Below are 10,276 nucleotides of genomic sequence, written 5' to 3' on the forward strand. Positions count from 1 at the left end.
ACTGCCTCTGGCTGATGGATTCTATTCTTCCCATAGTAGTTGTTCTGTCATATTTTAACATCCTCTGGCTGACTGGTGCGTCCCTCCCGATCTGCACTGAGCCCAGGGTCTTGCATGAAGGAGGGGCTCCCGGAATGTTGGCGGAATGAATGAATCCTTGAGAGTCCAGGCTTTTGGCTAACAGGGTATTTCCGTGCAAGGACTTCCCAGATACAAAGCTTAAGCTGTGAGCAAATGCAAAGGTGGAAGAGGAACGGTAACTTTCTGAAGAAAAGGAGGCACATCTTGTCAACCTTGATTATGGAATTGGCAGCGTGGTGTTCGTTTTGTGAAAGAACTGTAATACAGGCCCCCTCCAAATACAAGGGTATTTCTACTTTCTAAAAATTATTATCGAAAGAAAGCCAGTTTTCACTCTTTCAGACTGAAACGTGTACATTACTCAAGAACTGATTGTTTAGGTTATACGTTGACCAGATTCCCCAGGACCCAGGCGGCCTCAGAGCATGTTTTCAACCCAGTTTTTTATGAATATTTAATTTTTTTATTGCTAATATTAGTGATTATAGCCTATTCACAATTCAAAACAGTATTTTTTTTTAAGCAAACGTACATAGGCAATCCCAAGACCGAATAAACTTTATTTTTTTAAAAAGTATACTCTAATACCTAGGGGTACTAGACTGGTCAATTTAAAGAGAGTACTGCTATTTATGCCCTGGAATATACTAGGAGATGTGAGGGCGTTTTCATTCTAAACTCATAACCATCTGATTGAGGTTATTTTACTGATGAAGCCTTTTATCGCTCTAATGTCATAAAATACCCAGGAAGCCACAAATATGACTCAAAATTTGTTCTGAAATTCCTATAGCTCAAGATTGCTATTTTATGTAAAGTTTAGAAATCTGTGGTCCAGACTTAGAGCAATACCTTATCCAAAAAAACCACAGGCAAGCACCTGAAATCTAATTATGAAATAACTTTTTAAAGTTCTCATACCCTGAACGCTGTGAAGCAGGTAAATAACAACACATCTTAAACACTTCTCTTTTTCCTCCTCCGCTGTTCTCGCACAAGGTCACTGCTTGTGTGCTTTCCAAATGTGGCCAGTTCTCTAGCCCTGGCTTCTGTGCTTCAGATCTTTTCCCCCAGCTCTCTTTCCTTCTGAGTCAGAATCACAAAAGCCCCAAAGAATCGTTCTATCAAGGCCGGACCCTCCTCTGTAGGAAGCTGGGAGAGAGAAGCAGATTTGATACAAACAATTACATAAAAAATATGTACGTTTCCTTTCACAGCTGATTCCTTCTAAATGTTCACTAAGATCCTGTGTTAATAGTTCTAGTTGGCTTTTAACATAAGTGGTTTCTTTCGAAAATGAGCCACCTTAAACAGGGCAGGGGCTTTACAATCACACACATCTTGTGGTTGTATCCCAAAGTCACAGCAAACACGATTCACACACAATCTCCAAAACTAAGAATAGCTTTCTATAACTCTTTAACATCTGTTATTCCTTTAAGTTTAGAGATGTTCAGTATTAAAAACAATAATCTCAGGTACCATCTTCTTAATCCACATGTCAAGTTGGAATCTGGACAGAGTCCTGTTATGTAACATCAGGGAAAAGTGTGCCTTTGGGGATCTGAAACCTTTTCATTCTAAAAACATTTCAATATATTTCTTCAAAATTTTTCAAGACTTAACCAATTGTCTAAGTGAAAATAAATTGAATATATTTTCTTTGCTTCAATTTCTTAAATACCCATAAACTGGCAGTGGTTAAAAAAAAAAAAAACAAGCATAAAGAAAATTTGTAATCTCCATTATTTTCTCCATTACATCATGCAATGAAATGACTTCCAAAAGTCAAAACACAAACTCTCTTGATGAATGAGGCAATGGAAATTGGACACACTAACTTCCCATTTTGAGTTGTATTAACCGGTGAAACTCCGTCCTGCCCCAAGTGTGCCCCAAACATGTCCCATCTCTTTCTGAAAATGTGTTGAGCCAACTTCTCAGATATTTTGTTGGTAGTTGGTTAGGATTTGGTCATTTGTGCGATCTAGGTTGGGAAAATGTATAGATGGGCCGAACACTCAAGTAGAGCTTCATATTAAAAACTGGTATAAAATGTCCCTACTGGTTAGGAGAGGTACCACTGTTGTAGAATTCCTTTGACAAGACTCTCTTGTGCTCCAAACCAGCAGAGAAACTGAATTCTATTAGCAAGTAGTGTCCTAATTCCTACCCTTATTCCATGGAACAAAATTGGGAATAGAATTGTATTCAATTAGCAAAACTTTCACAAATATTATAACAAAAAGAACTGTTTTGAAATATACTACTAACTGTTAGGGTTCTCCAGAGAAACAGAACAAATAGGATGCATATATGGAGAGAGAGATTTCTTTTAAGGAATTGGCTCATGAAATTATGGGACCCGGCAAGTCTGAAATCTGTAGGGTAGGCTGGCAGGCGGAAAACCCAGGCAAGAGTTGAAGTTGCAGTCTTGAGTCCAAAATCCATAGGCAGGATTTCGCTTGCTATCTTAATGAAGTAATATTCATTCTACTCCAGAAAAACCTCAGTTTTTGCTTTTAAGGCCTTCAAGAGATTGAGGCCTATCCTCATTATTGAGGGTCATCTCTTTTATATAAAGCCTATCCTATATAATCCTATATAATAAAGAGGTAATATGCAAATTGACCATCACATCCTTGCACAAGATGGCCAACAGGGGAGGGCAGTTTTGGGGACCAGGCCTGCAGGGGAGGGCAATTGGGGGGACCAGGCCTGCAGGGAAGGAAGCTGGGGGGAACCAGACCAGCAGGGGAGGGCAGTTGGGGGCGACCGGGCCTGCAGGGGAGGGAGGGAAGTTAGTGGGGGGATCAGGTTTGCAGGGCAAGGCAGTTAAGGGTGACCAGGCTGGCAGGGGAGGGCAGTTGGGGGTGATCGGGCCAGGAGGGGAGCAGTTAGGCGTCGATCAGGCTGGCAGGGGAGTGGTTAAGAGGTGATCAGGCTGGCAGGCTGAAGTGGTTAGGGGCAATCAGGCAGGCAGGCAGGTGAGCGGTTGGGAGCCTGCGGTCCCAGATTGTGAGAGGGGTCCCAGATTGGAGAGGGTGCACAAATTTTGTGCACCGGGCCTCTAATTGATTATAAATGTCAATCACATCTACAGAATACCCATTACTGCAACCTCTAGTCTAGTGTTTGACCAAACAACTGGGCACCATGCTCTAGCCCAGTGATGGCGAACCTATGACACGTGTGTCAGAGATGACACACGAACTCATTTTTTTTGTTTGATTTTTCTTTGTTAAATGGCATTTAAATACATAAAATAAATATCAAAAATATAAATCTTTGTTTTACTATGGTTGCAAATATCAAAAAATTTCTATAATTTCTATATGTGACACGGCACCAGAGTTAAGTTAGGGTTTTTCAAAATGCTGACACGCCGAGCTCAGAAGGTTTGCTATCACTGCTCTAGCCCAAGTTGACACATAAAATTTAACCATCAACCTTCATGCAATAGTATTTCCTCAGAGGCACAAAATAAGTAGGTTAAAATATATAAATCCCCTAGTGAACAACATAAAGCATGCTTTCATTAAGAAAACAAGTCCCCTTGTTTTTACTTTTCTTCAGGTGTGTGGTGGTGGGAAGGTTGGGGATGGGAATATAGGATTGTATGTCAGTTTTCAGGAGTCCTCTTCTGCATAACCATGTCAAATATTTGTGCTACAGCATTGGGAACAGTGCATCTATTAGGATCAAACAATGATCAAATATTGCTCACAATCTTTGGAAGGTAGAGATGTGAACGACCTGCATATTGTAAATTGTATTATAAATTAAGTGCCACAGGAAGATATAAAGGCAATAGTGTTGTCCTATATAATAAAAGCCTAATATGAAAATCGACCAAACTGCGGAATGAATGGTGGAACAATCGATTGCTATGATGCACACTGACCACCAGGGGGCAGACGCTCAACAAAGGAGCTGCCCCCAGCCCGCAGGCCTCAGGCTGGCCAAGGCAGGTGCCAGCGGGGATCCCCAGATTGCCCCACCAGTTGCCCTACAGATTGGCCCTGATCACCGGCCAGGCCTAGGGACCGTACCTGTGCACAAATTTTGTGCACCAGGCCTCTAGTAATTATATAAAAAACTTTCTGTCAGCTGAAAGGAAGTTTCCTAAAGTTGTGAGTGCAGCATTGCAAACCTTCCTTAGTACTTTTTCAATACAATCAGGTAGCGGGGGAGAGGACATAAGCATAAGGAAATTGCTTCGAAGGCAGAGTCACTCCTTTTTATGTGGGCAATGTCAGTTGTACCACAGAGATGGCTAGAATTACTGAAATTCACACAGCAAGTCCTGACACTGGATGGCCTAATTAGGGTGATTATGGATAAGGTTTTAAAAATCTGCTTTGTCAGCAGATGATCCAATGAAGTGTTACCATAAAGAGCATGTTCCCACTCCACACCTGGCCCAAGAGAAACTCAAAACATGGCGCTAAAGTTACCACATTAATAATTATTTGTGATGTGGTTGGCAAAAATAGTTTGTCATTGTATTTATAGGAGTACTCACTTTAAGCAGATGATTGCAGCAAGTCAACTTTTTCTCTACTTTGTAGGAAGGTTTCAACAACTCTTACTTTTTTGTGTGATACAAAAAGCATATATAGAGAGAGATTTATGACACAGAGGTGGTTTTTTTTCTTAGTGTTTTTTTTTTTTTTTTTTTTTTTTTTTTTAACTAGCCTAGAATAGTCACAAGTACTTCTTTCTTTTCAGATGGAAAGTTAGTAAGAATAATAAGCTAGCTATGGCTCATATCAGTAGCAACAAATGAAACACAATGGGGCAGTATGTGTGGAAGGAAACAGAGTAGAACAAAGTTCTTGTATTCGTATTTTTCTGTTTTGTTTTGCCTTTGTTTTACATTGCAGACATATAAATACTGAATTTTCATTGTGTCAAGGAACCAAAGTGAATTGGAAGAATAATACTCCACCAGATGTTCAGCATAAATGATATATATATATATTTCTAGGATGTTAAAATATATCAGGACAACTACTATTGGAAGAATAGAATTCATTAGTCTTTTGATATGGGTGCATAACTTATGCAAATTTCAATGGGCTTTTTCAACTATATGATCTGTGTTTAATTTGGAAGACCTTACATTAGTGATAACTCTTTATTTTGGATTTTCGGTGATAGCATGGATTTCATTCAATTTTATTATTTTTAAGACAGGTAACTCATTAAGTTCATAAATAAATATTTTAAAACTATTTGGTTAATGGGATCCTTCATATATTTGTATTTACAAATCAGAAAAAAAAACAAAAAACAATCTAGGAGAGACTTTCAAAAAGGAGCAAGCCCCGAAGCACTGGTCTTCTCTCTTCACACTCATTTCCTCAGTGTTTGAACTAATCATCTTCTGGCTTTGAACACTTGATGTGAGCGGACTTCCTAATTAATAGTTCCAGCTCCAGATAATTCTCCGAACCCCAGACTTGTGCATCCAACAGCTTAATGCACAACTTCACTTAGACGTCTAATAGGCATTTCATTCATAACATGTCCCAAGATGAACCCTTGTTTGCCCTCGCCTCTCAACCTGAGCTACATTTACTCCTTAATTGTTTGTTATCTCATCTCAGTACAATTCTTCTGCCCTTGGCTCAGGCCGATGATTTTGGAGTCAACAAACTCCTTCCTCTCTTTGCCAACATCCAACAGGCCATCGATGAGCAAATCTTCTTGACTCATCTTTTGATTTTCAACTGTTTTTGGCCCACTCCAGTGGCCATACAGTGTTCTGCAGGCCACACAGTAGTTGCCACCTCATTTACCTTCTTCCAACCCATCCTCCTCATTTCTTGTCATTGTCTCCTATTACACTCTCCTCTCATTTCAATCCGGTGTCATGATCTACATTAGTTTCCTATTGCTACATAACAAATGACCACAAGTTGTCACAAATTAAGCAGCTTAAAACAATACAAATTTATTATCCCACAGTTCTGTAGGTCAGAAGTTGGGTTGGCTTGGTTGTTTTCTCGTTTTTTGGGCAAAATCCCATGCCGGATTTTTGTAGGACGGAGGTCCCTGTTCCCTGTTGGCTGTCAACGAGGGGCTGTCCTTAGCTCCAGAGCCCTCTCCCTGGGCTCTGCTCATGGGACCTTCCATTTCAGTCAGCAACAGTGCATGGCATTCTTCTTACACTTGGAATCTCTGATTTTCCCTCCTGCTGAATCTGAAGAGAACTGAATTTGAGAAAAGGGAGACATCACGTGTAGACATTAAGACATTTGTTGAAAAAGTAATACTATATTAAGAGCATAATATAAATATGAACAGTAAAATGTATCAATCCACTAAATAGATTTACATTGGCGTTGTAGGTTCTTTAGCTGAAATATAGAACTGACAATTTTTTCTTAAGGAAAGGAAGATGATGACACGTAAAATCATGCAGAATTCAGTGGTAAATGGTTTAGTATAGTTTAGTAGTTTGTTGCTTTTATAATCTTAGGTTATAAAAGAGTTGAACTGAAAATGTCATGCTCTTACCCAATTTCATTGCCCCACGGCTTTCCACGCTCTTTTCTTTTTGTTGGCCAGCACACTACTTCATTTTAAGCCAAGTGTTTGAAAGTGTCAAATGAAAGTACTGCCGCAGCCAGGTGGCAGCTGCCTTTGTTTTTACTTGAGTGTGAGTTAGCTTCACAGATGTCAACTTGTATTCTTGTTTAATGAAATAATTTCTATGAATTCCAAATACACTAAAATATTGCCAGAATTACCTTGAAAAACTTAGTGTACAGTAATAAATGCAGACTCCAGCAGCAGTTCAAGTATATCAAATATCCATTCTCAAAGAGCTTAGGGGATCAACATGGTAGTATTAACAATTTTAGCTTTTTTAAAAAAAATTCACTGTTGGTATTGTTTTTATTTTATCCAGTTCTCTACAGGTTATCATTTTACATATTTCTCCACCTTACTGCCATCTATGACACGCTATAAACTAAGGACATTGTTTGTGTTGCCCAGCCACCCCCAGGTACAATGGACTAGACACATTGAATATGCTAACAACAACGGGAAGATGAGATTTATTGTACACTATTTCAAAAATGTCTGAATTTTGGTAAAAATAACTAATGTATTTCCAGAGTCAGAGTGGACTATTTGAAGTTAACAAAATTCACACATCCCTCCAAGAGTAAAGGGTCTGTAGGTTAAGGTTGGGGCCTGAGTTAATAAATCTATGAAATATAACGTTTAAGGGTTCAGAGGGAAACTTAAGAGAATACAATGTGAATTAACAGCCTTAGGAAAGTTCAACAATGGGAAGAACCATGAAAAGAACTATTTAAGAAAAAACACAGATAAGGAAAGAATGCAGAATTACAGAGTTGCATATTGGTGTTGGAGGCTCAGCTAAAAAGGGCTTAGGACAAACTGGTCAAGGTTTCCCAAGGGCAACATTTAAGGGACACAAGCCAAGTTGGCGATTCAGTTGGTCATTAGTAGTATAACTTCTACTTAAAACAAAAGGGAACAGATTTGGGTCAGAGCCTGTGTCTATAGGTAGGAAGGGTTTGAAGAAGGGAGCTTAAATTCTGGCTTGAACAATGGTCAAGATGGCTGCAAGGTTTAAATCTAATTTTTTAAACCTATGCTAAAGTATTTGTATATTATGAGGCTACACCTGGGATATTCTTTAACTCTATGAAGCTTATATTTCAAAATGTTCTCACACACACTAGTAAAGATTAGTGGGTCTTTTGGACTGATGGTATGTTCTGCGATAAAGTGAACAGAAGAGGAAGAAAATGTCAAAAGTTCATGAACCCAAGAGTATTATCTTCAGAGGAGAGATTTTATCTCTCTAAAACTCAGCTTCATGCCCTATAAGGAGGATCTGCCATTTGGAACCTGCCTGGGGCAGAATAAGGTAGGGGTACCTCATTCTATCATAGCTAAATTTATGATATGCTACTTGTCTTTTTCTCTCTGACTTATTTCACTCAGCATAATACCCTCTATGTCATTCATGTTGTTAAATGGCAAGATTTCTTTTTTTTTTTTAATCACTAAGTCATATTTCATGGTATATAGGTACCACTTCTTCTTTATCCATTCATCTATTGATGGACATTTAGGTTGCTTCCATATCTTGGATATTGTAAATAATGCTGCAATGAACATATGGATGCATATGTCTTTTTGATTTAGTGTTTTTGGTTTCTTCAGATAAATACCCAGAAGTAGAATTGCTGGTTCCTTTGTCATCTCTTGTAATAGCCTTTTTTAAAAAAAATTTATTTATTGTCTAAAGTTTTACATATGTCTCCATTCCCCCTGCCCCGCTTGAACCCCCGCCTCCTCCCCCCACTCCCCCGCAGCCATTCCCACCCCAGGCAAGGCCCCACTGCCCCAGTGTCTGTGTTCATTGGTTATGCTAATATGCATGCAAAGCCTATTTTGTCTGGTATAAGTACTGCTACCCCAGCTTTCCCCCCCCCCCCCATTTTTTATGCAGTATCTTTTCCATGTGTCTTTGGAGCTGAAGTGAGTCTCTTGTAGACAGCATATGTGAGGGTCTTGTTTTGTTATCCACTCAGCCATCATATGTCTTTTAATTGGAGCATTAATCCATTTGCATTTTAAACTAACTGTTGACAGATATGTATTTATTGTTATTTTATTATTCATATTTTTAATCTTTTTTTGTTCTTTTTCTTAAAGAAGTCCCTTTAACATTTCTTGTATTATTGGTTTATTGATGAACTCCTTCAGCTTTTTCTTGTCTGGGAAACTCTATCTGTCCTTCGATAGCTCTGCTGGGTAGAGTAATCTTGGTTATAGGTCCTTGCTTTACATAACTTTGAATATTTCGTGTCAATCCCTTCTGGCCTGCAAAGATTCTGTTTTCTATCTTCATTTTTATGTTTCTTGTCTATTTGTTGAAGTTCTCAATGAGTTCATCTATTCTTCCCCAAAGTTCATTGAGCATCCTTATAACCAGTGTTTTGAACTCTGCATCTGGTAGATTGTTTGACTCCACTTTATTTAGTTCTTTTTCTGGAGTTTTGCTCTGTCCTTTCATTTGGGACATGTTGTTCTTTTGTTGTTGTTATTGTTTTTGTCACCAAGATGGGGCAAACAGTGTGAGCCAGGTTGATGGAAGACTTATATGGGGAACACCTGCTGGCTCTGTGTAGGGGGGAGAGCTCAGCAAAGGAACAATGGCCTCTGCCAGCACTCTATCTGGGAGAAAGCTGCCCTTCAAGTCTCACCCCAAAACCAGACAATTCTGCTCCTTCCCGTATATCCCTGGCACCTTCTGACATGCTGCCCCAGCACTGGACCTCAGAGCGAGTGAGTTCAAGTAAGTCTGTGCATGGGCCCTTTAAGAGAAAGGTCTGAGACTCCAGCAGCCCTTCCTCTCACTCAGTCACAATCCTCGCTGATTTTTATAGCCAGAAATTATGGGGACTTCTCTTCCTGGCTCTGGAACCCTGGACTGAGGGCCTAGTGGGGGTCTGGGACCCCTCACTCCTCAGGGGGCCCCTCCCAGCTGACATATCCCTCCTGAATTTTATCTACCACATGTGGGTTTGGGACTAGCCCATTCTACATCTTTGCCCTGCCTGCTGTATGAAGCTTCTACTGTATATCCTTAGTTATAGGATTTTTGTTCAGCTAGACTCCAGGAAGTTCTGAATGATGGTTATTCTGTAGTTTAGTTGTTTTGATGTGGTTATGGGAGGATGCCAGTACCATATTTACCTATGCTACCATCTTGATCAGAGCTTCTAGCTATAGGATTTTCATACGTGCTTTTTATCTGGTTGAGAAAGGTCCTGTCTAGTTGTATTTTCTGAGGTAATATGAAAACTACAAAAGTAATTGCTTGGCACAAATTGAATAATTAAAATATTGTATCAATTATGTTCTTCAATCTTGATGTATTATCTTTTCAATAAAATGTTCAATAATACCTGAGTCCCTTTTTGTTTTGGACAGAAAGAAACCACATTGGCTAAGGTAAATGGGGGATTATTTGATCATGGAAATGAGAGTTATGCTCAGGGACTTATGATGCCATCAGGGCCCAGTTTCCATCTCCCAGGATCTCTGGCCTATAGTTCTGGCACCATTCTTGGACATCATCTCATCTTGTTATGATAAAAATAGCCAGCAGCTCCAGATCTTATGACTTCTCATACTA

The sequence above is a fragment of the Myotis myotis genome, unplaced genomic scaffold (genome assembly GCF_014108235.1).
Source record: "Myotis myotis isolate mMyoMyo1 unplaced genomic scaffold, mMyoMyo1.p scaffold_m19_p_2, whole genome shotgun sequence".
NCBI classification, from domain to species: Eukaryota; Metazoa; Chordata; class Mammalia; order Chiroptera; family Vespertilionidae; genus Myotis; species Myotis myotis.